General features: G+C 44.3%; 1 protein-coding gene and 1 pseudogene across 1 annotated transcript in view; one reads left to right on the forward strand and one right to left on the reverse strand.

Moving 5' to 3' along the window:
- Positions 1 to 27,822, forward strand: part of TCF7L1 (transcription factor 7 like 1) — a 145,812-nt gene that overhangs the window by 41,034 nt on the left and 76,956 nt on the right. The window lies entirely within an intron of this gene.
- On the reverse strand, positions 11,075 to 11,192 carry LOC112484554 (annotated as a pseudogene).

A 27,822-nucleotide genomic window follows, 5' to 3' on the forward strand; every position in this document is an offset into this window, starting at 1 on the left:
TGTAGTCCAACCTTTATATCTCAGGCCTATGGAAGAAGGCTGCAAACAGTAGTCAGATAATTATTGTACGTAATGGACTTTGTTATGGATGTTCCCAGTTCCTTCTTGGTGTCTTTCTTTGTCTTTGTTGCCTGATGGCTCTCAGAGCCTATCACCTTGTTTGCTTACATAGGGCAGGAAGTGTTTTTAGTCAGAATTTCAGCCATGGTGATTAGGCAAGTCGTATAGTCAGGCCTGATTTGGGGCAAAATCAACGGGTAAATGAATCAGCTGATAGTTGTATGCCTGCCAGTGCCCAGCACTCCGGAGGGTGCAGGAGAACACGGTTCGGGCCATTTTCAATGAACTTATTTAGTCATGGAGATCAAAGCAACCCAAATACGATAAGTGATGGCTATAAGTGTATTGGCCAGTGGTTGGATATTAGAGCCCAGCTCGAGGTAGAGAATGGCCCAGGCAACTCGTACTGCTCCGCCCACTTCTGCAGTTTGAGGCTTAGCTCTGGGAGCTGCAGCTTCCGCAGGCCTTAGACACACAGATGATAATGAGCAGTCTGTGGGGGGCCCTGGCCTGGAAAACAGGTGGGTGATGGGGCTCCTCGGCCATCAGCCATCGTTGACCTCAGTGAAGCTGGGCTGTGGCCGTGGGAGGAGGGTTGAGGTCATTTGTAATTTGAGACGTGGGGGCGGGGGGCAAGAACTACGGTTAAGTGGGAGTCAGACAGAGTGAGGTGGATCTTTGACTAGGGGTGTGGCAGGAGAACTTTTGAACCGCTGTGGCATTGCAAAAGCAAAGTGCACTACTGCCTTGCACAGCACCTGGACTTGGATTCCACGTTAAGGCAATGTCTTTGGGAGAGAAGTTGGTCTAGAAGTGTCTATGTGGGCTGGAAGTCTTGAAGGACCTTTTCTGTGAAGCAGGTTTTCAGCCAAACTATGGAGGTCTGGCTGGACCTGGGTGGATAGAAGGAGGGGAGGGTTTCACAATATATTCATGCATCAAATCATATAAATTTATGCAATGTTATATATGTCAGGAATAGCTTAGTGTAGCTGGGTGGAATAAAGAAGAAGGCATTCTAGTCAGCGGACAGGCACTGTGGGTGGAGCACAGAGGAGAGGGCCTGAGGAGTGGCCTGAGCAGGCCTTGGTGGCTAAGAAATGGGGCTGGACCAGGCCTAGCAGAGGTAGCGTTCTGGAAAGTGGAGTCTGGCTGAGGATTTGGAATCTTCCAGGGTAAACGTGACCTAGAGGTGGTTTTAAAAGTTTGGTGGCATGTGCCCAGACTGGGTACTGAAGGAGAATGAATGGACAAGGGGCACATTTAATAGCCAGCTTGCAAGAAAAAAATCCTGCAGCCATGGAGTCCTTTGTAGTTCCGGCATCTGTATGATGATGATTATGAAGAGGCCTCCCTGTAACTCCAGCCCTCCGAGCGTGAAGGTTGGAGGCCAGCTTTTTTACCTGGAGAGCCCAGTGGAAGCTGATCTCATCAACCCACCCCTTTCTTGGCCTGACTTGCTGGGTATAAGGACAAGGCGGCAGCCCTTGAACTCTCTCCTGGTGGATGCTGCTCTGCCTGGGCCGAAAGGGTGGCCCTGCTGATGCTCCCTGCCCCTGCGGATGGGGGCGGGATGGGGTGAGGCAGGCCCAGTGACTGTGCTTGCTTCCGCTCGAATGCCAAGTCCTGCGCTGTTCTACCCAGACTGCCCATGTCAGGAAGCCAGGCCTTTGCTGTTGGATTCGGCCCATGAGTTCCTGTTATGACCTGGAATGCTGTGCTCTCAAAAGAGTCCTCCCTTCTGATCCTCTTGGCACTCCCGCGAGATAAAGACTCCTACCATCTCACAGAGGTCAAGGGCCGGCCCCAAGGTGTCACAGTAAAGTTGAGTGTCAGGTTCTGCCTGTGTCTCAGTTTTCTAACTCCACATCTGGAGCTTGTTCCAGCATACAGGATCTTTCGTAGCTCTGGATGAAGAATTTCACGTTCCTTAAGAATGTGACCACCTGGGCAGAGACTATCAGGAAATCAGTTTTAAGCAAGTGTGCACTAGGAACGATGTTTGGAATCATAATAACAGCCTGTGCTGAGGGCCTGCTCATGAGTCTGTGTCACCACGTTTTACAGATGAGAGGACTGAGGCATGGAAAGGCTCCGTGGGCTGCCCGTTCCCGAGCAGGAGTCAGGCGTTCGAAGTGCCTTCACACTTAACTTCGGGGCACCTAGGGCACCTCACGAAAGCTGCATGACTCAGAGTAGCCTCAGCTCTGGAGAGCACTGTCCTGTCCTGCTTTTACGTTTTCTCAGGAGGGTGCCTTGAGTGAAAGAATGACTGTGCCTCAGCCTGAGGAGCCACACTGAACTGAGGCCGTGGTGGGTCTCTGTGACTAGCTGGTAGAGAGGAAAACTGTCAGAACTGGGAGGGCCCTGTTGTAGGCACGGCCCACCGTGGTTGAGGCTCTGTGTTCTGGTCTCTTTGTATGCTCTACTGCCTCATTTTAACGCTGAGTGGCCTGGCCAGGAGGGAAGGGTTTGACTCCCAGTCGGAAGAGGATAAGGCAGAAATGTTTTCAGGGCCCATTGAAAGTAACATGGAAAACTTGAGGCTCTCTCTGAGCTGCTGTGGCTCCTCCTTGCCCTCGGGGGACGCCGTGGAGACTTGATGCCTCTTCTCTGAACACTCCCCACTCAGATGAGAAAAGCAAGCATAGATCTCATGGGACCACATGGGAACCACTTCCTTGATTTAAATTTTTCCTTCCCGTTGTTTCTAAGATGCTTATTCTTCAGACTATATGACATAGATTTATGGTTTGGTAAATTTGATCACATGACCATATGGTTTCCATTGTGCCTTCTGAATTAGCATAGATGAAGAATTTGTTTCTATAGTGTTTTAGGATTGAAAACACTTGATCGTTTTTGATTCTTTGGGAGTTGTTAATATGCCCAATATACCTGTAACTAGAAGACTCCATTCCTCAACCATGCTGCACACAGAGTTAAAAACGAGTTCCAAAAAAAAAAAAGAAGAAGAATTTGAGTAGTTCCATAAAACATCCACATAAAAGAAATAATAAACCCAGGAAGAAAAATACTAGATATATAATAAATATATTTTCCTTACTCTTATCCTTTTTGGAACACAGAGTCTTTGTTTTGAGCTAGATACAGTCTATACTAATGAGGAAACGTCAGCAACCTCCCATCTTCTTATACCTGTATACACACTCCGCTTTGCACTGAGTTGGTAGACAGCTTGTATGACTGTCTGCTCATGTTGGGTGGATGTAGTTTGGTGAAACCTCATCATCACCACCACCAATGATACCGAACCAGGTAGAGATTTTGGAAGAACTGATCTTAGCATTATCAAGTAGGTGGAACTTGTCAGAATGTTATATTTTTTCTCTTACTCTTTTTCACCCTCCTCAATTCTCCAAGTGCTTAGTATCTTTTTCATTTTACTTCCTTTCAGAGCCTCCTCTCAGCTCTCAGCTGGAGAGGACTTGATACTCTGATTCACCCCAAGATTTAGAGCTTATATCTTATCTCTCCCAAAGAAATTTTCTGGACGAGACCCTAAGCCAAAGGTATGATTTGTCTAATAGTGGAATTTCAGTCATTTGGGACAGACCAGAGGAGATGTGTTTAAAGGCTCTTCCTGATGTTCTGCGAATTACAGAAATCAGATATCTTCATATGTCCTATTTTTGTTGAAGTTTTATAATTTTATGTTTTACATTTAAGTCTGTGATCCATTTTGACTTTTAGTATAAGGTATGAAATTGAGGTTGGTGTCGATTTTTTTTTCCTTGTGGTTGTCCAGTTGGTTCAGCATCATTTGATCTGTTATCTATTCCTCTACCAATACCATGCTGTCAGAATAACTGTAGCTATATACTAATCTTTAACAATGGAAAGATTCCTTTATTGTTTTTCAAAATTACTTGGGCTCTTTTAGGGCTTTTCTCTAATGTTCACAAAGCAACTTATATATGAATGTTCGTAGCACCATTACTCAGAATTGCCGCAAACTGGAACTATCCAGATGTCCTTCAGCGGTGAATGGCTGGACAAACTGGTACATTCATACCATGGAGTACTACTCAGCAATGAAAAGGAGCAAATTATCAACACATGCAACAACACAAAATAATAAAATTATAGAGATAGGGAACAGATGAGTAGTTGCCAGGGTTTAGGGGTTGGTGCCTCCATAAAATGGTAGCATGAGGGAGTCCGGTGGGAAGAATACAGATTAGTATCTTGATTGTGGTGGTTATACAAAGCTACACATATGATAAAAATGCAGAGCCTACCCCCTCCTCCCGTCCCCCCCCGCCCCGACACACACAAATGGTACAGAACTATGTACACACATACACACACACTTGTAAAACTGGTAAAATCCGAATAAGCTCTGTGGATTATGCCGGTGTTAAGATCTTGGGTTTTCATAGTGTACTCTAGTTATTTCTGCAAAACGTTAACACTGAGAGAGGCTGGGTGAAAGCTGCATAGGACTTCCCTGTGCATTTCTTTTCAGTTTCCTGTGAATCTATAATTATTTCAAAATAAAAACTTAAAAAAATACAAAAAACAGTATTATAGTCTGTTTATGTTGCATCGATAATGGCAAACCTATAAAAATACAGATAAGTGGTTGCCTCTGCAGGAGGGCAGTGGTTTCTTCTGGTTCCCCAACATTTTATTTCTTTAAAAAGAACAGGACCTGAAGCAAACATGACAAAATTTTAACATTTGCAAATTTGGGGTGATGGATTTATTGGCATTAATATCTTCCTCTGTTCTTTTTTTATATATTTGAATTATCTCATTATTTTAAAAATAAAATAAATGTCAACAAAACTAATAATTGTGCCAGGGTACATCTCTGTCTCCGTGTTATCTTGACCTTTTCACAGAATTGGTCTGAACATTTAATATTTTCTTAGTAAGACTGCTGCTCAGTCACAGACTTCTCTCCATGAATTACTAACTCTGGGTTGGGAAGCCTAAGAATGTAATCCATCTTTTTTATTATGACAAACTAATTTAATTTTAATTGCTCATTATAGTATTGCATTATGAGGAGGAACTATCTTTAATTATCTTTTGGGGGGTTGTTTCTAAAGTAATGTGATCTCGGAGCTGAGAAGCATCCTTTCCAAAGTAGCCACCTGACTGTGAGCTTGAAATATTTGTGTGCAGCAGTGTAAATAGACTTCTCTGCTCTTCTGACCAGCAGAGCCTGCCCTTCCCTCGAAGCAGTTAAAACAATTCCAGGTGGGTGGTTCTCCCCTTCCTGGTTCTATTTAAAAATACAGATGTTGTTTCAGAAATTTTTTTTCTTGGAAAACACCAAGTGAGTGACATAAGAATGGGACCATGTCTGTCCAGTCTTCATTTAAATATTGGCTGTGTCCTTTCGAGATCATTTTTCTTGGTGGCATGTTAAACAATCTCAGGTCAGTCGGAGTCCTTAAAGGTCACCATGGGTGTCAGGAATGTAGTCCTAACCGGGGACAAGTTAGGCACATGGAGGCGCACACTGGCTATTAAAGGAAAGGGTGTCTTGCTATTAAAGAAAAGGGTGTCTGTTTATATGTCATTTATTGGATTTTAATTTCTGCCCGTAGCCCTCTCAGCCTTCTACATACAGTGCCAGCCTCTGCCGCTGTTACTCTTTGGGGTAGGGGGTGTTATGTAGTTGGCACCCAGAAGATGCCACTGAATACGGAGAGAAGTCTTCATACTGTCCTTTCTGGTGGGATGGCCTCCCTTCCCGTGGGCAAACCCCAGGGCTGGAGCCCTCCCGGCTGCCCAGTGGCTTTTGTGTGTGTGCAGCTTTCAGCTCCTGTCCATCAGCCTGAATGGGCCCATTCAGGGGCATTCATGCGCCTCGGAGACCCCGGCCGCCTGGACACAATCAGCTGAGAGGGGTGCTGTGGGCCCCGCACATGAGAATGTGCCTGCTCAGCCTGCCTCCAGAAGCCTCTGATTGTTCGACGGAGCCCAGGGCCCAGGAGTGAGCCCAGAGGGGTGACTCTGGACAGCCATTTGGGGCTCATTCATTCTGTGTTCTTGGGAGCTCTGGAAGGGAGGGGCAGGAATACCTTTCAGGGTGGAAGGAATGTGCAAGCTTGGGCCTGCACGAACTTATCTTTGACTCTGACCTTCAGCTTTTATCTTTGTGTACCACCCATCTGATCCCTCCCCTGCGCCCCCCTCCTTAAAAGACTGAGTGATCTTGTCTTTTATCTTCATAGTCCTGCATACCTGAGGCACTCAATAACTGCTCTTGACTGGGTGAACTAAGTCGGTGCTCCTTCTGTTTAGGCCGAGGGTACACTGATGTACTTTACTGTTCCTTTGAAGAGGCTATAATGTACTCTGCCCTTGGAGATGCGGGCTCCTCTGAGGGGTTCAGGCAGCCTACTAAAAGAATTGAGATCACCTCATGTTTGGCAGGACAATAGATATGAGACCCTGAAGGGACAGAGGACATTTTCAAGGTGGGAAAAGACCATAAAGAACAGCCTTTTGGCAGCCAGGAACCTACATCTGAAACTTGAAAGGCTGCGTAGGGAGTGCCCGAGGCCTCTGCAGGCTCCACCTCCTGTGTGCAGGGAGGGGCGGTGCCTTGGGCCCACTTGAAACCAATTGGTGGTAGATGTGGATTTGGGAGCATGGACTTAACTCCCTGTGGCTTGTGCCATTTGGCAGCCAGTACCCTGGAAACCTCTGGCTCTCAGCTCTGGTTTGTGTGTCCTCACTGTGGACAGGGACCCAAGGACCATGCTGAGAACATGGGGAGAATGAGAAGCCAGGCCAAAATGCCAAGGAGGCTTTGTGTTCCCCAGTTTTACAAAATTGCGTTTGATGATCGCAGCAGCAGCAATTGTAGTTCTAGCAGAAGAAATAGTAGAATCTTTCATTTGTTGGGAACTTACTAGGCTAAATACTTTCAGGGCTGCTGTAAGCATTACTCTGGTGCAGTGTCATAAATTCTACCTCAGTTTTAAGTGTTAAGAAAAAAAGAAGAAAAGGAAACATCTTCATTGGGGCCACGGCATTCAAAAAGTAGACATCTTAAGAAGTCTTTAAGAGCCTCACAGTTTAGTTGGAGAAATATAATATAAACATAGAAGCTGTTCCCAAACCTCCAGCAGCCAGAGTGGCGGCAGCATCTGTGCTGAGGAGAGAAGTCAAGAGCTTTTCCAGTGTCACATAACCTGGGGAGGTGGTCACAAACCTCTTGGGATACATGCATGGCCTTTCCTTACGAGGTAGGATTTGATTTGCTCCATGGCTAATGGAGGAATGTGGGTCTACTTAATGTGATGTTGGCTTCAAAGCATCTGGCCCCCACAGCTTCTCCTATGATGCTATATAAGCTGCAGGTGCTATATAAGGTCTCACAGACTTGGTCTGGTGCCAGCTTGGCCCAGGGAAGGTCACAGAACCCAGTGGTGAAATGAGATGGCACCCCTCAGAGGGTTAGTCAGCACTTGACACATAGTGTGTGCTCAGTACGCTTTGTAATAGTGCATTAGAGGTTGACTTCTTCATTGACTGTGGCCAATTTCCTACAGAGGACCAGACCTTATATGCATCTCCATAGAGAAGAAGCTCTTCATAGGGTGGGGATAAAAATTCAACTCCAGGCCACCAAAACTAAGTGTTTTTTGCAGCATGAAACTTGGTATAGTTTTGCTTTCACTGTGATTACAGAATCCATTTCTTCTCTCTACTAAGGGGACTGTGCCGCACATGACCAGAGTGTCCAGGGCCATGCAGCTCTCTGGGCCTTGTTCCTGGTGGCCACTGCAGCCTCAGTGGTCTCTGTTTGGAGCTTCTGCTTCCCTCTGATCCAGGGGCCTTATTTCAGCCTAGAGAAGGTTAGTTGGACTGTGAATGACAAGGTGTGTTTACTACCCTCCTCGTTTCTACTCCTGAATTTGAGAGACCTTGAGCAAATTACATAACCCCTACAAACTCAGTTTCTTCATCTGCAAAATGGGATAATGGTGGAAATGTGGGGATTAGATGAGATGATGCATGTAAAACACATTGGGCTTTGACATCTGGTAATCACACAGTAAAATGAACTTCTCCGTTTTCAGTTAAGTGAAGGTGACTATGCCTGGGGGAAGCTGAAGGTTGCCAGAGTAAGCTGTGACCCCACTGGCTAATTGCCTTCAATATATAGAGCAGTCGGGGTACAATACCCATGGCTTTTCTATCTTTTTATCCTCATGGGGTTGGAAAGTGGAGCCCAGAGAGAAAAGTGACTTGTCCGCTCTGGATGGTGGGTACAATTCTCTATCCAGGGCTCTTTCCACAGATGGAATCAAAGGTTTCAGACACGTCTAGAAGCTGGCAAATTCAATCTAAACAGTGTTCAGCCTGGATTGGATCTTGGGCTATTGGCAACATTTGAATAAAGTCTGTAGACTGGATGGTATTATTGTATAAGTGTTAATTTCCTCATTAGGTAATTAAACTGGTAATGTAACAGAATGTCTTTTTTAGGAAATGCATACTGAAGTATTAGAGATAAAGGGGTATCTTGTGTGCAACATAGTCTCAAATGATTCAGAGAATAAAACAAGGAGGGGAAGAAAGAAAAGAGAAGGATAAAGCAAATTAAGTTAAATGTTAACATTTGGGGTATTTAGGTGGAAGGAGTTTATTTTACTATTGCACCTTTTCTGTAGGTCTGAAACTATTTAAAAACAAAAGGACAAAAATCTTCACGTGGCTAAGACTCATAAAAAAAACAGCACTTGGTTGTTAGAGTTATTGCAGAATAAACTGGTAATCAAGGCAGTGTTTCTAGAAAAACTTGCCCCTGTGTGTGGTAGTGGCGGGTTACTATGTAAGGATGAGAGTGAGGAAGGAGCCTAGGGTTGTGGCCTTCAAGAGTAAAGAGATGACCATCTGAGTAAAAGAGGAGAAAGAGGATGAATAAACAGAAAGAAGTGGCCCCCGAAAAGTACATGGTACTTTTCTACCAACAAAGGAGGGATTACACTCAGGAAGTGATGTGGGCAGAGAATTTAAGAAACCAAAGTTGCCAGAAGAACTAGCTCTAATTTAGGTCTTGAAGAATGAAAATTATGAGAGAACTAGGCAGGATGGATGGACAGGGCAGTGGATGGATAGGTCAGAGGATGACTGGGGCCACATGGTATTTTGAGGCCAAACTGAAGGAGTGTTATATAGAATTGGGGCTTCCAGGTGCTCTTGTCCCCAGGGTAAATAATCACTTGTGTGATTTCTACACCCAACTGTATGTGCTGCATCACAGTAGACACCCCAGGAGTGAATTTTATCACAAGAGAACCAGGAGGAAACTCCAGGCATGAGTTTGTAGCTGAATCTTCAGGTCTTTCGAGAGGGGTGGAAGGTGGCAGCAGGAAACCAAGACAGGCTCAATGGAGTCTCAGTTGCAAGGGGCTTTAGTTTGCAAACACTCTGGTTCAGGTGTAATCCTACAAAAACACTGCTTTATCTGAAAGTAGCACATGAATGGTTCTTGTTGCAAACGTTTCAAACAATAGAGAAGGAACACATCAGAAGCCCCCTGCAACCGTACCTCACAGTCCCATCCCAGAGATAACAGGTGTGGACAGTCTCCCTACAGCCCTTTTTCAAAGTATTTTATTGTCCTATTTCCATATTGCTGGGATTGTGGGTTCTGGGTTCATGAACCATTTCCACTACCTACAGACATTGTAACTTTGGGCAAGTTATTTACCCTTTTCTATGCCTCCGTTTTCTCATCTGTAAAATGAGAATGATAGTACAGACTTAATAGGGTTTTTTGGAAACTAAATGAGTTGGTACCTGAAAAGAGCTTAGAACAGTGCCTGCACATGTTAAGTGCTCAAGAAATGTTAGCCGTCATTATCTATTGGCACATAAGGGCCTATTTTCTTTTTAAAAAACCAGTCCTACTCTGAGTATCTTTATCAGTAGTGTTCTCAGTTGTAAGCAATAGATGTCAACTGACTGATATCAGCAGAAAAGGAATTTCTCTAAGGGACATCAGGGTGGTTCCCAGACTCTCTTGGAAGGCTGTGTGTGGAAACAGCTATGCCATAAAACCCGAATGGCGAGGGTACTGCCGCTGTTGAAGTTGCTGGCATTTGCAGCTTCCAGGGTGGAGAGGTGGATCCTGCCTCCCAACCAGGCCTCAAAAGAGAGCAGAGATTCCTTAATACAGGGAGTTCAGATGCCCTGGAGCCAAATTCTCCTTGAATAGTATATTACTCATTGGAGCCGGATAGACTATCTCACTCTTTTTCATGGTTGCATAGTCTTCCGAAGATGGACCTCAGCTTGTTTAACCATACCCCTAATGATGAACTTTTAGGTCATTTTTGCTTTTTGTGCCATTACAACATGCCCCACTGAACATACTTGCACAAATGTAGCATTTCTATTGGATAGATTCTTAGGAATGGAAGAGTGTAAATGTGTTCTTTTAATTACTTTTCAAGTTAACATTGTTTCTTATACAGGCATACCTCCCTTCCTTTGCTTTTCACTTCATTTCTTCACAGATGCTGTGGTTTTTACAGAGCGAAGGCAAGACCCTCTACCGGCAAAAAGATTACGTTTTGCTTTATGGCAGTACTCGCTTTATTGCTGTAGCTGGAACCAAAGCTGCAATAGCTCTAAGGTATGCCTGTATTCTCTGGACATTGAAAGACATCTTGAATATAAGTAAACAGTACTTTAAGCAGTTTTTAAAAATTTTATGGTAGCATACACACAACACAAAACTTACCATCTTAACCATTCTTAAGTGTATACTTCAGTTAAGCACATTCATATGGTTATGCGACTGTAACCACTATCCATGTCCAGGACTTTACCTTCCCAAACTAAAATTCTGTACGCGTTCACCTATAACGCTCCCTTCTCTCCTCTCCCCCAGGCAGCTCTCTTTCTACTTTGAGTCTCTATGAATTTGACTGTTAAGCAGATTTTATAGTTTTGTCAAAAGTTACCTGTACAAGAATGATGGTAGAGAGTTAAGAGATGATTTTTTTTTTTTAAACGTCTACAGCTCCTGGTCCTCCTAGGTGGTCTCCCATCCAAGTACTAACCAGGCCCGAGCTGCCTAGCTTCTGAGATCAGACGGTATCAGGCACATTCAGGGTGGCATGACTGTAGACTAAGAGATGATTTTGACTGGAGGCTTGAGCATTTTTAGACAGGTGGAAGGAAAGACTGAAGACACCACTAATGGTAACACCTTGCATTTTTTTTTTTTGAGCATGTCCCTCGTTCCTGGCATTCTGCCCACGTTCTGCGTCAGTGGTTATTGCCACAGCTGGACATTAAAATAACCTAATGTCCAGGTTCCCAGGCCAGGCCTGGCAGTGAGACCTGCATGTCAGGTCAAGGTCAGGACCCACTATGTCTAGAGTATCACTGTGTTTAATCACCACCCCATCTGGGGTAGGGATTATGATTATTCCTAATTTACAGATAGGAAACCAGGTCACAGTGAGTGAGGCATTGTCACATCCCAGGCCATACCCCTAACTGCAATGATATCACTGCTGCCTCTCTAGATGTGGAGGGCAAGAAACAAGCCCCTCCAAGAAAGAGTCCCTCTCCCATACCCTTCGTGCTCCCAGACTCATCAGCTTGCTTTCAGGTGGCCCAAACTTCTCCATCTCTGGGTCTCCTGCTTGGCGTTTGCTCTGCCTAGAATGTTGTTTGCCTCACTCCTCACTCAGATAATTTCCACTAATCTACCCCACCCTAAATTGGGCTCCCTGATCCTTTTCCTTCCAAATGCTAGAAATAGCTTGTGATTATGTGTTTAGCTGCTTTGATTCTCCAGTTGCTGGCACATAGTAGGCATTTAGTAAATAAGAGATGAATGAGTGGGATGAAAGTAACAATGACCAGAGCACATGTGCAGGCAGAAAGTCAAGAGCACTTTTCTGAGAGTGGTGGCGAGAAAAAACAGACATAAAAGTGGTGTATTTTTCAGGTGCAAATGAGGGGATTGGACCAGCTGGGTGTGACTTTGCTCAGAGTCAGGGTTACCTTCTCAAAATAGCGACGACAAATAGAACTAGAACTGCAGCCCTCAAGCCCGCTGCACATCAGATCACCCAGAGAGCTTAAAAACCAGTGCTGCCTGGGTCTTTGGTGGCAGGTCAGAGGGGGCAGGTGTGGGATGCCACAGCAGCAGGCTGTCCCAGCTGTGGGAGCAGCATCCTCAGTCGGACTAGACAGCCCCAGAAAGTCATTGGGTGTTTCTCCACTAGGAGTCCAGGGCTTTGGGGGTTTCTCAAATGTCGAACTTGATTTTTCTTTTAATTCTGTTTTTTACCATGTAAAAATGTGCAACCGAAATAAAACATGTCTGATTAAATATCTCACATTTCGACATACTGGAGACCACCGGTGCATTAACTGGAGCTACCAGGGTGGCTCACGGTGAGTAAGTCCCCTGCCTCTTTCTGTCTGTGTTGGAATTTCTTATAAATATGGTATTGGTTAGGAATCTTGTTAAATATTCAGGCATGCATAACTCATCCAAATGCTCATACATGCCCCTGGTGGGCCTGGCTTGGGGTGTCTTCACTGCTCAGTGGCCAGTTTGCTAACGTGTCACTTTGTGGAACTGTGTCATGATGAGTGGTTCCAGGCTTATTGCAAGTTAGGGTGCATCTTGCTTGATTTTTATTTTTGTGATAAGGAAATGAGCAGTCGTTCAGTAGCGTTCAGGCCTGATTCCCAGCTCTGCCATGTGTCACATGTGTGGCCTTGGGCAAGTCATATAACTTCTCTGTGCCTCATTTTCTTCATTAAGCGAGAATACTAATAGTACTGTGAGACTTACACAAGTAAGTAGAAGTAAAATGCTTAGGAAGATGTCTGGCAAATAATTACTATTTAAGAATTTTCCATTGTTGTTTCTAGTATTATTATTTTAATGATTCTACTTTGAAACACAACTTTTGTTCAATAATTACAAGCTTTGGATCAATGAAACTCATGCATTCTCAACTGGAGTGGTGTTGTCCCCAAGGGGCAAAAAAAATCTAGCAGTGACAGTGTTGTACAGCCCTCCAAGGGGCCACTGTACATACACAGATATGCAGTTTATCTGTGGTATTAAGATTTCACAGATGGGGAAGAGCACAGTAAGGCAGACATGTCTACCAGTGTTCCTGAGGGAGGCAATAATGAAAGAAAGGCCAAGAAACAATGATTTAACTAAAGATCAAAAGACAGTCTCCTAACAGCCTGTTAGCGTTTGCTACCACTTATCTGTGGAAATCAAGATTTTCTCAGAAATAAATTACCCGATGATGCGGCTGATATAAGACAACTCTCAACCATAACCAAGGATTTCAGGATGCATGCAGCAAAACACCTTTTTCTTCTCGTTGATTTATCAGATTTTTATGTCAAGGATTTGTATGCCCATTGACAAAAAGGTTTCCTCCGCTGAGAGTTTGAGCAGCTTCCTGAGTGGCCAGCCCTGTGACCCCAGGTTGCTTAGGTGGCAGGTATGTCACAGAGCTCTGGGAGGGAGCCTGCCTGTGGTGGAGGCAGTTGGTCACCCCGGCTCTTGTAGAGGCGGCCATTTTGGTGAGCAGAGCCGGTATCTCTGCCCAGAGCCTTGGGCAAGGTAGCAGACGTAGGGAGTGCAAGCAGTGGTTCTGGAGCATGATGAGGCGGTGTGGTCGGCAGGACTCTTCGGGAAGGTTCAGGCCCATGTTCGCTGTGAAGAAAGACAAAGACCCTCCTTTATAGCCACAAAGGCGGGTGGCACTGAAGCCCCCAGATGGTATACAAGCTTGAAAACCAAATCGAGTTGACCAGCGACCCTAGCTTACAGTCATGTGGCATCTCTACTACTCCTGAATTTCCCGTGTGGGGTTTTATTAGCTTTTAGTCAAAGGCGACATTGTGAAGAAACCCAGATCAGAATTCAACTTAGAAAACAGCTGAGTGAGAGAGAAAGTGGGGTGGAGGAGTCAGGGAACTGCATAGAAAATCTTTGAGAGATTACACAACTAAACCAGAACCCAAACAACTGCTGTCTGTGTGTGTTCCTTTCAAGTACGGGGGAAGGGGCACTGTGCAGGAGTCCCTCATTTCTGGTCTTTGAGGCCTGGTGTGTCCTCTGATCTGGGAAGAATTTCCCACGGGCAGTGGCTGGGTTGGGGCCCGGACAGCCTCCCACAAATACACTAATGAACAACATGCACTGGCCACGACTTTACCAATTGGAAACAGCTTTGGTGCTCCAAAATGAATGTGACTCCTCATGTAGACCCGACGTGGGTTTCACCAGTGTAGGGGAAAATAATGAAAATCAGACAAGCAGTGTTCCAGATAAGTGACACTTTAGGATAGCTTACCTGACAAGAGGAGATGAAATCAATGTGGGGTTCCCAGCCCTGTAAGGAAAACAGGCTTGTTATTTGTGGGTGGGGGCAGGTAGAGGGGTGATTCCATTTTACCAAATCAGAAGGTGAAGACAGTAGACTTGAGAGTTTGCAGTTTTCCCGGACTGAGGCTCCATCCAGCCTTTCTGCCTCTTGTGCCAGTAACGACGCTGCCTGTCCCCACCACTGGTACTGAGTGGATGTTCCTAATGTTTCAACTGGAGTAACTAGAAAAAGAAGTGAGTTAGGTTCCCAAGCACTAAATTGTAATTTGATCCTTACCCCAACTCACTCTGGTGACCTCAGGATGTGTCTTAGCCATTTTGTACTTAAGATTCTTTGTCTGCAACCTGCTGATGTTTGTTAAAAAATGTTGAAGAGACAATAAAATAAAATTCCATATCTAACAACCAGAAACTGTCAACCATTTAAAATTTTGTTTGTCTCATGTTTACGAGAAAGGATAAAATGACAGATAATCTAAATCAACACCAGGGACTCTTTTATAAAAGCTCAAATTCTAGGGCGGCTGTTCTCAATTCTGGCTGCACATTAGCATCAGCTGGGGAACTTTTGAAAAACACTAGTCCCTATGCCCCACCCCAAGCCAATTAAATCATAACCTCTGGGAAGGAGGTCCAAGCATGTGTGTTTTTAAAAATTCCCCGGGTGATTCTATTGGGCAGCCAGGGTTGGAACCATCGTTCAAGGTATGCGAGTTGGATATCAAGATTCAGGCTTATTTCCAGAAATACTGTTCAAGATCTTTTTTTCTTTCATTTCCTTAGTGGCTTAAAATATACCCTATTTATTTTATTGAGATATAATTTACATACCATAAAATTCACCCTTTTATTAAAGTGTGAACAAATCAGTGGTTTTAGTATATTCAGCGTTGTGCGAACCATCACTGCTCTAATTCATAAACATTTCATCACTCCAAAAAGAAACCCTTAACCATTAACAGTCACTCCCTCCAACCTCTGGCAACCACTAACTTTCTGTCTCTATGAAGTTGTCTATTCTGGATATTTCATATAAATGCAATCATACAACATATAGCCTTTTGTGACTGGCTGCTTTTACTTAGTATACTGTTTTCAAGGTTTAGTCATTGCATTGTGAATCGGCACACATTGCTTTTTATGGCTGAATAACATAATGTATGGATACACTGCATATTGTTTATCCATTCTTCAGTTGATGGACATTTGGGTTGTTCCTATTCTTTAGCTATTGTGAATAGTGCTGTTATGTACATTCTTATCCAAGTTTTTGTGTGCACGTACGTTTTCTGTGGTCTTGGGTATATAGCGAGGAGTGGAATTGCTGGGTCATGTGGTAACTCTGTGTTCAAATGTTTGAGGAATTGCTAGCCTATTTTCCAAAGTGGGTACACCATTTTACATTGCCACTAGCAGTGTGTGAGGATTCCAGTTTCTCTGCATCTTTGAAAACACTTATTGTCTGTTCTTTTGATTATAGCCATCCTTTTGGGTGTGAAGTGGTATCTCCTTGTGGTTTTGATCTGCATTTTCCTGATAGCTAATGATTAGCAACATCTTTTAATGTGCTTATTGGCCACTGGAATGTCTTCTTTAGAGAACTGTCCATTTAAATCTTTGACCTTTTAAAACAGGTTATTTATTTTTTATTGTTGAACTGTAACAGTTCTTTATGTATTCTGGACACTGGATTCTTATCAGATCTGTAATTTGTAGATATTTTCTCCCTTCCTGCGGGTTATCTTTTCACTTTCTTGATGGTATCCTTTGGCACAAAAAGTTTTAATTACCTTTTCTTTTGTCTTTTTTGCTTTAGGTGTCATATTTAAGAAACTGTTGCCTAATCTATGCTATAAAAATTTATGATTGTGCTTCCTTCTAAGAGTTTTATTAGTTTTAGTTCTTACATTTTAGGTCTTTGGTCAGTTTTGAGTTAATTTTTGTATGTACTATGAGGTAGATTTTATCATCTCCAAAAATTAGGGGTCCAACTTCATATTCTGTGCAAGGTAATTCGATAATCTTATAATATTAGAACAGGCCGTGGGACATGGAGGCTCCAGCCCCCTTATTGTAATGGTGAGAAACTTGAGATACTGCATGGTTTCAAATGGGGGCAAATACTGACCCTAGCATCCTATAGGAACCTAAACTACTTCTGACTCTTGTGAAAGGTTGGAGTATATTCTCCATGGTTTCAGTGACTTTTAATAACATTTCTAACATTTGAAAGCTAGAACTTATCCCTGAGGTACTGTGTGTATTTTAACACCAGTTCAACTAAAAGGACCAGAATACTGAATGTCCGTCCCTACCACAGATAAAATGTTGACTCAGTATCATCTCTTTAAAGATATTAAATTTTGAGTAGCTAGGTAGTTAGGAGTACTTGAACTGCAAGTTGAGATTATACATACATCAGACTCAAACTAAATAGAAAATGATATCATGAAAGAAAATTAATTCCAAATGGATTCAACAGTTAGGAAGTTAAAAAAATTAAAAGGCACTTTTAAAAGTTTTTTAAAAGATGTAAAAACGTCCTATAAAACAACAGCGAGGATAATGATACAATAACACCAAAGGAACATAAGAGAGAATTCAAACAGGCTTAAGCAGATATAGAGGAAAAGATGGTTTGGGAGGGAGTAGTTAGATCTTTACTTCATACCATATTCAAGTACATCCACTGGATTAAAGATTTTGTTTCACCTCTCATTTTATGCTTAGTAGAGAACTGCATGCTAATCGTAGCTGAACATTCAAACAATGCAAGTACAATGAAGTTCTTTCTAGACTCTCCCTTCCCCTCCCTGCCTAGGTCCACTCTACACTCTTAACAGTTCGGTGTGTATACTTCCAGACTGGTTTACATGTGTACATATACAACTGCTGTGTATTATTTTATGTATTTATAACACAAAGAGGATCATATTATACATATTCTGTAACTTGTGGGGTTTTTTTTTTCCTCCCATTTAATAGCATATCTCAGAAACCTTTCCAGACCAATACATATGGATCTACCTCATTCTTCTTGGCTGCTGTGTTGCATTCTGAGGTAGAGATTACCTTGGTAATCATTCTCATATTAATAGACATTGAAAAAAAAATCCTCGTACATGTCTCTTCGTGCCCACAAGTTCGTGTTTCTTTAGTGGAGATTCCTAACGGCAGATTAACTGGGTCTACTAGTATGTGTGCTTTTTAACTTGTAATAAGTTCTGTTAAAATAACATCCAAAAAAAAGACTTTCTGTAAATGGATGTATAAATGGAAATTACGTTTTCATCGACAGTACCCTCATTGACTTTTTTCTATTTAAACCAATCCAATGGGCAAGATTTTCTTTGTAAGCAGAAAAATATCTTTATAAAAAAGATATTAGGTCTTTTTTTCCCCTTTAATCTCTGCAAAGAAAACTAACTGGCAGTGGAATGGGATTACGAGGACTTTTCATTTTCTAGATTTGAATAATGTTTTGAGTTGTTTTAAAATAATAAATATATATTGCTTTTGTAAGTTGAAAAATAAAGATTTTTTAAAAGAAAAACAAAACAAAAATCCCTGAGAGATAGTTTACTGTCTCTATTTCTCTCTCAGTACAGAGCTGACCTAGAGTAAGTTGTGTATTAAAAGCCGGCAGTGGAGACACCACACCTCTGTAGGACCTGTTGTCAACTAAAGGTCGAGTGTTGGAGTGATGGATTTGTGCGTAGATAGGTTGTTGGATACACCCTCACTCTGGGGCGATTGATATATTGATAGAAGACTGGGAGCAGCAGACAGGAATGCTTGTCAGCTCGTACCCTTTATTCTAGTTTGCTCATATAATAATTTCCAAGTGGTTTTCTCCACTCCTGTACATTTCTAAAACAGTGGACATTATGGAAAATTTCAGTGTTATCTCTTTATTGGGTCCTGGGGGATTGATAAGGATTGTCATTTGCTTGGATGTTTTCTTTGGAACCTTATTTACCAAGGTCTGACTGGCAGTTCTTTTCTTGGTGTGATTCACAGCCAGCCTTTTACCACTGGCAAAGATAGTACTGAGAAGGTTCAGCCACTGGGGGACATTAACTCCCTCCTGCTGGGCTCTGCCTGGAGGTGTCACTGTTGGGGCCTATCGGAGTGATTGGAGTTGGTGTCAGAGTGGTGTCAGAGTTCAGTATTGGCCCAATGTTGGGGGGAGGGAGAAGGTAACAATGGCACAGACATGTAGTTAGCATTTGTCCTCTGTTCTTCCGCAAATGACCACAGTGAAGAATCACGGGTCATTGAGATTTAATAGTTTTATTAAAAGTAGATTTTAGAAAGACAAAGAATGCCCCAGGAAGGCACATGGTCCCAGGGCTGTAATCAACACAAAGGGGCCTAAATGGCTACAAAAGGGCAAAAAGGCCACGAAAGGCCACCAAAAAGAGAGAGAACCCAGAAGGGTGAAAGGGGAGGAGCCAGAAGGGCAAAAAGCGGGGAGAACCCAAGAGGGCAAAAGGACCCAGAAGCGGGAATATCCGTCCTATATTTGGGCCGTGATGGGTGGTTCCAAAGGCATTCCTAGGTGATTGGCAAGTGAGGTCATTTTGATTGACACCTGGCTGTCACACATCTTTGCCTAGTGCACATGTGTGTACCTAGAATTCCACTATCATTGGGGTGTTCTTTGGGCAGTCTGTAGGCTGAGCCCCTGTTCCTTTGTTCCCCTGTTGCTCATGTGTGACTAGCTGCCTAACAGAGGGGCTTGGGGCAGTGGCCATGGTGAAAAATAAGAGCGGGTGGCCTGAGGGCAGTTCCTGTGACTTACCTGCTGGGATTCTGGAGAAGTTGGTGACAGTTCTTCTACCCACATGACACTGACCTTGCCTTGTTGGTGGCTCCTTTATTCCTGAGACCTTTTGTGTTGGTTTTTGAGCAGCCAGGCTCTGCAGTCCTCCTTGGCCCCATGGGGCTGTGTGACCACAGAATGGGTCAGTAGGTTAATGGTTCTGTGCCAAGTTAAGATTCTGATAGAAGACAGTTAAGATGATAATGCAGAAGCTACATGAACAATCGTGGTTCTGCTTGCATTTTAGAGACAAAACAGTAATCCCTGCCACTACTGATTGACTGCCAAGTCCCAGGCTTCAGAATGGCTACTCTTCGTAAATCATCATTTCATTTAATTTTCTGGAAAGTCAGTTCCAGAGCCTGCAGTTCTACAGATAGCACATGGCAGACACTGGATTGAGAGCGGGCCTTGTGCTAAACCAGACTAGCAAAATCATTAAACTGAGGCCCTTTCATGTCATTAAACTTGTTCTGAGGGTCTCTTATGGGCCAGGCACGGCCCTCAGTACTGGGAATCCAGAGACAGTGCTGCTTTTCAGGGAGCTTAGAGTTCAATAAGGAGACCCTGATTGCACTTGAAATTGTTGCTTCTATTGTAATCTTAGGAGTAGAAAATAAACCCTAGGAAACAAACTTATTTATACGAGATAACTTGCTCTAGTAAATTAAGTCTTCTAAGGATTTGTCTCAAGGACGGTGTAAAGTAAATACAGCCTCTGAACAGGAGCATGGACTCCACTCTGATCAAAATGTCCTTCTGAACTATGATGCGAGGCAGGGCTGTGTGGTACCCTAACACCAAGAAATGCGTTAGCTACATTTACCCTTAATAAGGTTTTCTCAGACATTTAAGAAACTTGGTACAGAAATAAATGAGGATTTCAACCCATCTTTTAATATTAGTATTCTTTTATAATTTGTGTAGGAGTAAACATTTCAAGATTGTCTAGTCCTTGATTCTATAAATCTTATAAACAAAGTTGCTGCTTGATTGTCGCTGATTTATTTCCAGTGTGCCTGCCATGAGCACAGCACCGTGGCGAGGCCAGGTGTGGTCTGACTCCTTTTTGTCTTTTGTGCTACTTTCTCCTTCATTCACGACCACCAGGCTCTTCCCACCCTGGACCTTCCTGCTTGTCTCCTGTCCATGCCAGTCTTCATCTTAAAACCCCCTCTCAGCTTCCAGGTCTCAGCTTAAACATCACTTACTCAGGAGAACTTCCTTGAGCCCCTAATCTTAAATAGGTCCCACCTTTTTCTTTCTCAGAGCATCTCCCCATTGTCCTTAGGCACTTATCTCAAACATAGCTTTGTATTTTATATACATACATCTGCCTGGTGTCTATCTCTCCAGGAGCAAAAACTGTGTCTATTGTCTTCCACCCATTTATAGAACATCCATCATGGTGTCTATGTCATGGTCCGCATTTACTAAATGGCGGACAGATATTTGGGTGGACAGATGGACTCATAGACAGATGGGCAGGTAGATGTATTCCTTCACTGAACAAATGCTTGAGTACAGTGACATGGTAAGCAAGGTACTGGGTATGTGGCCATGAATAAAATGTCAACTCTAAAGTTACTTACCCTCTGGTTGGGGAGAGATAATGAGCAAATCGACAGTGCGTCAGGTGGTAATGAATAAAATCAATTGGAGCAAGGTGTATAGAGAGGAAAGGTCAGGATACCGTTGTACGTGGGTGTCAGGAAAGGCCTCGTAGTTTGAGCAGACACCTGAAGGACATGAGGGAGTGAGCCATACCTAATTCATGGCAGAAAAGCTAAATTCTTGCCATTCCATATTTTCAGACTGATATCTAGGTATGCGTTTATCTTGTCATGTATGCAGTTTTAGGTTTTGCCACATGTCTAGAGCTGAATGCTCAAAAGTCTAATGGACAGAGAGCCTCTGGAGTGATAGGAGCTGCCTCTTTTTGTGGAAGAAACAATTCTAGGAGGAAAAAAGAGACGCTACAGTTCACAGGTTTTCTATCTTCAGTTTTTATTGAGAAAGTGATGAATTATAAAAAATTGAAATTTTTTTCTTCTCCTTGGGATTCAGTATGAAATTAATAATAGCGAAGTTACTTTTCAGAATATTCTGGACTGGGCAGGGTTAGCCCCATTTGTATGTCATTGATATCTTTTTCTTCTACATCTTTTCTAGAATTTTACAGTAGTCATTGAATAGCAGGGTCAGATATTTCTCTGAATCTAAAAGGTGCCACATTAAAACAGAGGAGTACACATCCAATTCAGATAGCAGACAAGTCACCCAGGAAGGACCTACCTAGATCATAAATAAGGAAGTAAATCTCCAGGCAGCGGCCCAAAGGAGGAAATTGGGGACTGTAATGAAGGGCCCCAGAAACCCAAGTGACATCACTCTCCTTTGCTCAAGGCTGTGAACAAATACAGTTACACATGAGGCCATTGGCACTTGTCCTATTTGGGTACATAAATGAAACAGGAGGGCTCAGTTGGATGTTTTACAGCCCCTTCCATCCCCTGCAGTCCGGGGGTGGGGAGCATGCAGTGCCAGGAGTTATTGGTAAGCCTGCTGCTTTTCCTGTGGCTGCCCATTGCCTGTGCTCCTAAAAAAAGAGCTGCTCAAGCCCTAGATGTCCAGAGGGGCTTTGGGTGTCAAAAGAGGGAGTGGGGAACTCCAGGGAGGATGCTCAGAAGCTTCAAACCCGCAGAACCATCAGGGCGGTGATTCTCAAAGACTGGTCCACGGGACTCTGCTTCAGACTCTTCCCCTGTGCTGTGGAAGTGCAGATTCCTGGGTCATCTCAAGAAGCAGAAGATACAGCATTGAGACTACAGGGCTGGCTCGCAGGGCTGGTTCCCAGGGCTGACTTGGGAAGTGGGCCCAACTAATGAGGAGAAACAAAAAAAAACACCTTCGCATAGAAACCTACTGCTGCAAATATTGCATTTCCAAATTACGAGATGATCCATCTTTACCCAAATATGTCCTATATGCCTGTTCCCAAGGAGTCTAAGTTAATAAATGTAAGGTGGTTCCACACAGGGAAATTGGTTAGAATCTTAATGAGTCAGAAAACTATTCGCCTTCTTTGAAGGGGCCTCCATTTGAGACATGGTTCTCTTGGTAAGAAAATCTGGCATTTCGATCTCCATGTACCTAAAGTCCTGGAGAAGGACCTAGAAGGGCCTGTTCTAGGTTGTGCCTATGGGGACACGACATAATCTTCACAGGTCAGTGTTGATTCAATAGTGCTTCTTGAGTCCCAGCCCTGTGTCAGGCCTCGTGGGAGACACTTGTAATGATACGACCATTGCCAGCTCTTTATAGTGACCTCTTCTCTGCCTCTCTCCCTGCCTCCTGAGAGGCCCCCTCTCCCACCTCCTCCCTTTTGCACATGTGCTAGGAGTCACTTTCTAGCTTTTCCTGGGAGCTTCCTGCCCTGCTTGGGAGCCCTTGGGCCTTGCACAGACACAGCTCCGTGCTGGAACCCTACAGTTTCTCCCCTTGACAGTCATCTTTAGCGGTGTCTCAGGGTCATTGCCAGGTAGACAAGATGGATGGGCCTTCTCCTTTCAGCAAACTACAAGGCTATGAAAGGGGAGAGAGGGATTGCCTTGGCTCAGTGGCCAAGACAATAAAGATTGGAAGAGGGAAAACAATCACCGTTTGCAGATTGTCTACCTGGAAAACCCAAGAGGATGAAGTGAAAACCCACCGTAAACAGTGAGGATTCCGAGACTCCTCCAGCGCAGGAAGGGTTTTCACTATGCCACTGGGGAAAGCATCAGATGACCGTGTAGGGGACTTGTTTCATTCAGGTTGTTCCCAACCCTGTGTGCTTGTCTGTTAGGGCCTCGTCTTTCCATGGGGGGTGACTAAGGAGCGGCAACTTGGGGTTCTAAATGATAACACCACATCTAGAGTGCTTGCCATGTGCCAGACATGGCTCTAAACGTGTATGTCAACCAATTAAATCCTCACATCAGCTCTGAGAGACAGCGATGCCCGTTAGTACTATCTTCATCTTCCCTATTTCGTAGGTAGGAAAGCTCAAGTTTGGAAAAGCAAAGACACTGATGCTAGGGACACACGGTTCATGAGTGGGAGAGCCCAGGAGTCCACACTGGCTCCATTCATGCTGTGCTGCCTCTTGCTGCCCAGCACGATGGGTCTGTTCCCCAGAGACGGCTTTGCTTTTTCACTCTGAGAATGAACCACCACCCCCGCTTCTCACTCCGAGCAGGGACTTAGTAAACCTTGCTGAATAAGCCTTTATCTCTAGGGCAGTGCTCAATCTTCAGCGCCGACGACGTGGCCCCGAGAGCTCTGTGAATTTGGGTATCCAGGGATCCAAGTGCTTTATTATTTACTGAGAGCCTTTCAAACATAAACAGTTCCCTCATTAATTAATTCAAAATTGATTTTCCTGCCTGGAACCGCTGAGATAGAGCATACGGACAATTACTTACAGCTCTTCTGTGAACTGGAAGGAGCATGCGTGGTGCCGTCACTGAAGTCCGTGACTTCAAATAAGAGACTTAACTCCTCTTAACCTTCACGATCTTCATTTGTTTAAAAAGAATAAACTAGGTCAACATTACTGACATCAGCAGGTGAGGAGAAGTAAATGTGTGGATTCAGGGAAAGGTCTAGGACAGCGCCAGCACGTCGTAGGGTCTCCGTGAAGGTAAGTCTCTCCCTTGTCCTTCCCAGGAGGCCAAGGGGCTGTGTCGGATTTCACAAAACATGGTGATTCTGAGACCTGCTCCCTGTCATCCCTTAGCTTGCAATTTAGGCAAGAAAGGCTGTCTGAAACCATGAACATTTAAATCATAATTCCAGGCCACAGAAGGAGAGGCACCACTTAGTGGTGCCTGATCAGGGCATGAAGTATTGTTCATGGCAGGTGTGACCTGTGCCCACTGGCCCAGGCCCCTTTCAAATGTGGTTTGAGGCTAGAACAGTGATTTTACACAGTTAGAAAATGTCACGTAAAAATCCAGACTTCCAGCTTCTTTTGAATAAATCAGAGGTGTCATAGGGCTGGGCTTAAATTCCTGCATGGTAACAGCAGTCCCCTCTGACAAGCTGTGCCCACCCCTCCTGGAGTGCCACAATGTAACAGGGCTAAGACTGGGGCTAGGTTCAAACCTTGGCCCCACCACTTAGCTGCCAGCATGACCAGCTAGGTTCAAATCTTGGCCCCACCACTTAGCTGCCAGCATGACCTTGAGCAGGTTATCCAACCTCTGTTTGTCTGGGCAGTGACAGTGCTTGTTGCATAGGTCTATGGTGGGTGATTTTGTGTAATGGCCTGGATACTGGGCCCACCTCTTAGGAAGCACCCAGTTATTGTTGTGGCTGCTCTTACTGTGATGGGTGCTCTCTGCCTGGCCCTGGGAAGCATTCATATGTTTTACTGTGGCACCCAGGAAGGAAGGCTTCATCACAATCTGAGATCTTGTTCTTTTTTTTCAGGGAATTGTCTTTTGAATTGAGCCTGAACCGGGAGAGGGATGAGAGAATGCCAGGAAGGGAGAGTAACAAAAGCAAAACTGGACAAGTAGGAAAGTGCGTGCTATTCTAAGTGGCTGTAAACACTTTCAGTCTTCTTTTTGTCACTGTTGACAGTTTTCTCACACGCTTCTGTGTGAGTTGCAGATAGGTTTGGGCCTAGATGCACACTAGTATTTTCAACCCCTGAGGATGCTCGCTCAGAGCTTGGGTGTGCACCGTTCTTTGGACCACAACGCTAACTCACTGAGCAGGCTGTGGTCGTGATCCCTGGGGGGTCTGGAGTCATGGGAAGGTCGGTTACAGGGTCAGAAAATAGACTGGCCTTTCAGACCCCCCCAGGACTAGAAGAGGACAAAACTTGTCCCCTGTTTGAATGGAAGAGTCCTGCAAGTTGCTGAGGTAGGAGGTAGGGTGAAAGGGAGGTACACAGGCTGAGACTGGGGAAATGGGTGACCTAAAAAAGCCCAGAAGATGCCTTGAAGAGGAGAACATAGAGAAGGAGGGAGAGGCACCCAGTTTCCCTGTGTGCCAGAGCAGGAGTAGGCTTTCAGAATGGACCCCAGCTCCTGTTGGACCCTAGCAGCAGTGACGGGAGACTGCTTTGGGCTTCAGAATGCTGAACTTGGGAATGGCCTATGTCCATATCGGTTTCAAGTTCTGAAATTTTCTAGCAGTCCTCATCACAGATAATAAAACATAGCTCCACAAATCAAGAATATGCTGTAATTACACTATTTCTGTATCCAAATGACACCTCTTCAATTATCTCTCACATCTAGGGGAAATATCCAGAAATATCCCTTGTGGAATCTCATGCCCCAATGTTTTATTTGGAAGGTAGGGTTACTGTATTTATGTGTCAGCCATAAATACTTAGATGAGAGTATGAATTCCTAAGGATCTGCCACTTCCGGCTGGCAGCATTAGATCCTTTGGAGGTGTCCTGTGTCATAATATGCCAACAGATTTAGAATTTTAAAATAGTCATGGAAACAAACAGGTGCTCAGTGCAGCTAAAAATAACCGCTCTGGGAAATGAAATTGGGGTGGTGCCAAGGAGTTAAGGTGAAGAGCACTGTGCTTTAGGAAGAGGTCAAGACTGGGAGAAAGCCAAGAAAAGACCATTCTTCCCCTTCCACTGTCAGGAGTGGGTTTGCTTTTCTCAGAATCTCTTTCTGTGGTGTTAGCCTTTTTGCATCATCTCAACTGAAACTTCTTGCAAACGCCCCCCCACCCCATCCCCACATATACACACACCCCTCATGAAGCTTTTCTGCCCAGATTTCTGAGTGAAAAAGCCCAACCCAACAGGGGGTCCCACTGTGTGTGGATGGGGAGTGGGTGGCTGCCTCTTGCCAGGATGGGGTGCTCCCACTGAAGACCTCCCGGGGTGGTGAGAGGTGTGAGGGATGATAGGGGAGCACTTTGCCTCAGCAGCCTGAACCTGAACCTGAACCTGAGAGCACTTGGAGCCCAGACATTCCAGCCTGTTTAATCCTCCTCCTCCCACCAAGAGCCTCAACCACATCCTCCATGCCCTGCTGCCCTTCCTGAGGAGTGAAAGATGGTGGCTGTCAGTGGGTAAAGGATGAAGGGTGACAAGAGGGGTAAACACAGCTCGTTATTACCAGATCCCGTTACCAGGCAGTGCTCGAAGACAGATGGCCAGGAGCTTGTCCACCCCTTGAGGACAGGGCGTCTTAGGCACCACGTGTAACGCCACCTCTTGGGAATAGGAGTTAGGAGGGTCATGGAATAGGCTCGTGAAGCTGGCGTAAGCAGACAGGACTGACTGTTTTATCTCATGTTTTTATTGTTGGTGGTTTTGATTTGGGAATCTTGGTTTGACCTTGAGATTAACCAAAACTGCACAAACATGTCTTTATAGCAAATATACACAGTGATTCCTTTTCCTCAAAAACAAGTAAAACTATCTGTGATGATAAAGGTTATAATAATGGCTACCTTGGGGACAGAGGAATATTGACTGGGAGGGGACATGCAAGAATTTTCTAGATCTTGTACAGGTTTATATGTATGTAAAAATTAATTGAGCTGTATATTTAAGAAGTGTGTTACTATATGTATATCTCAATAAATAAATTTAAAAATAAAGAAAAACATACATAACGAGAAGGTCTGTAAAGAAAAACACATTGGCAATGTTTGAATAGCCTAGCTTTTACCACACTTTGGAGTTTGCCATTCTTGGTCCCAGGTCTTAGAAATCTGAGTTGGTTCAGTCCAGAAATTTAAAATGCTGGCTCCTATGGAGAAATAAAATAACTATGAGTCTCTTCCAAGTTTGACAGTCACAGTAATTTGGAAACTACGAGCTCCACATCCTGAATCAGAGTTTCTCTATCACTCCGTGGTTTAATTATTATGAGGTTATTGGGGCATTAGGGTCAAGCTGACCCAGCTTTGAGTTGCTCTGCCGATGACCCTCACTGGCCTTCTAGAAAACTGTTGCCCTCAGTTTCTTTGTCTGAGAATTGAGTAATCTCTTAGGAGTACTCTGCAACCAGGGAGTAACCTGTACAGTACTTGGCTCAGTGCTTAGTACTTCACAAGTGATCAATGAATGTTAATGAATGTTTGTCACTGTCACCACTATCACTGAGTCGTGCCAGGTTCAAGGCAACCTAGGAGCCACAGTGCTCACCAGTGATAGTGCCTTGCACCTCTGCAGTGGCTCTAACAAACAGTTCCCACATGGCCCAACTTTTCCTACAGTTGGTCCGGCTCCAGGTTGCAGAAGCCCCCTCTGGCTTGGCAAGATTCTTTGACTGGAGTCTCTGCTGGTTCTCAGAGTAGCAGCGTGGTCGAGTTGGACAACAGTGTACCCATGTTGAAGCAGCTGTGGCGAACATCTGGCTCTGATTATCTGGCTGGGAATGGCTGGGGGTGGGAGCTCCATGATTTATAGATTGCTCCTCTGGCTGTAAATCCCATCTGTAATTGTGACTTCTCTGTCCCTAATTGTTTGCAGAGAAGAGAGGAGCTCAGAGGCTCACAAACCCTGGCTGGGCCAAGGCTG

The sequence above is a fragment of the Pteropus alecto genome, unplaced genomic scaffold (assembly GCF_000325575.1).
Source record: "Pteropus alecto unplaced genomic scaffold, ASM32557v1 scaffold117, whole genome shotgun sequence".
NCBI lineage: Eukaryota > Metazoa > Chordata > Mammalia > Chiroptera > Pteropodidae > Pteropus > Pteropus alecto.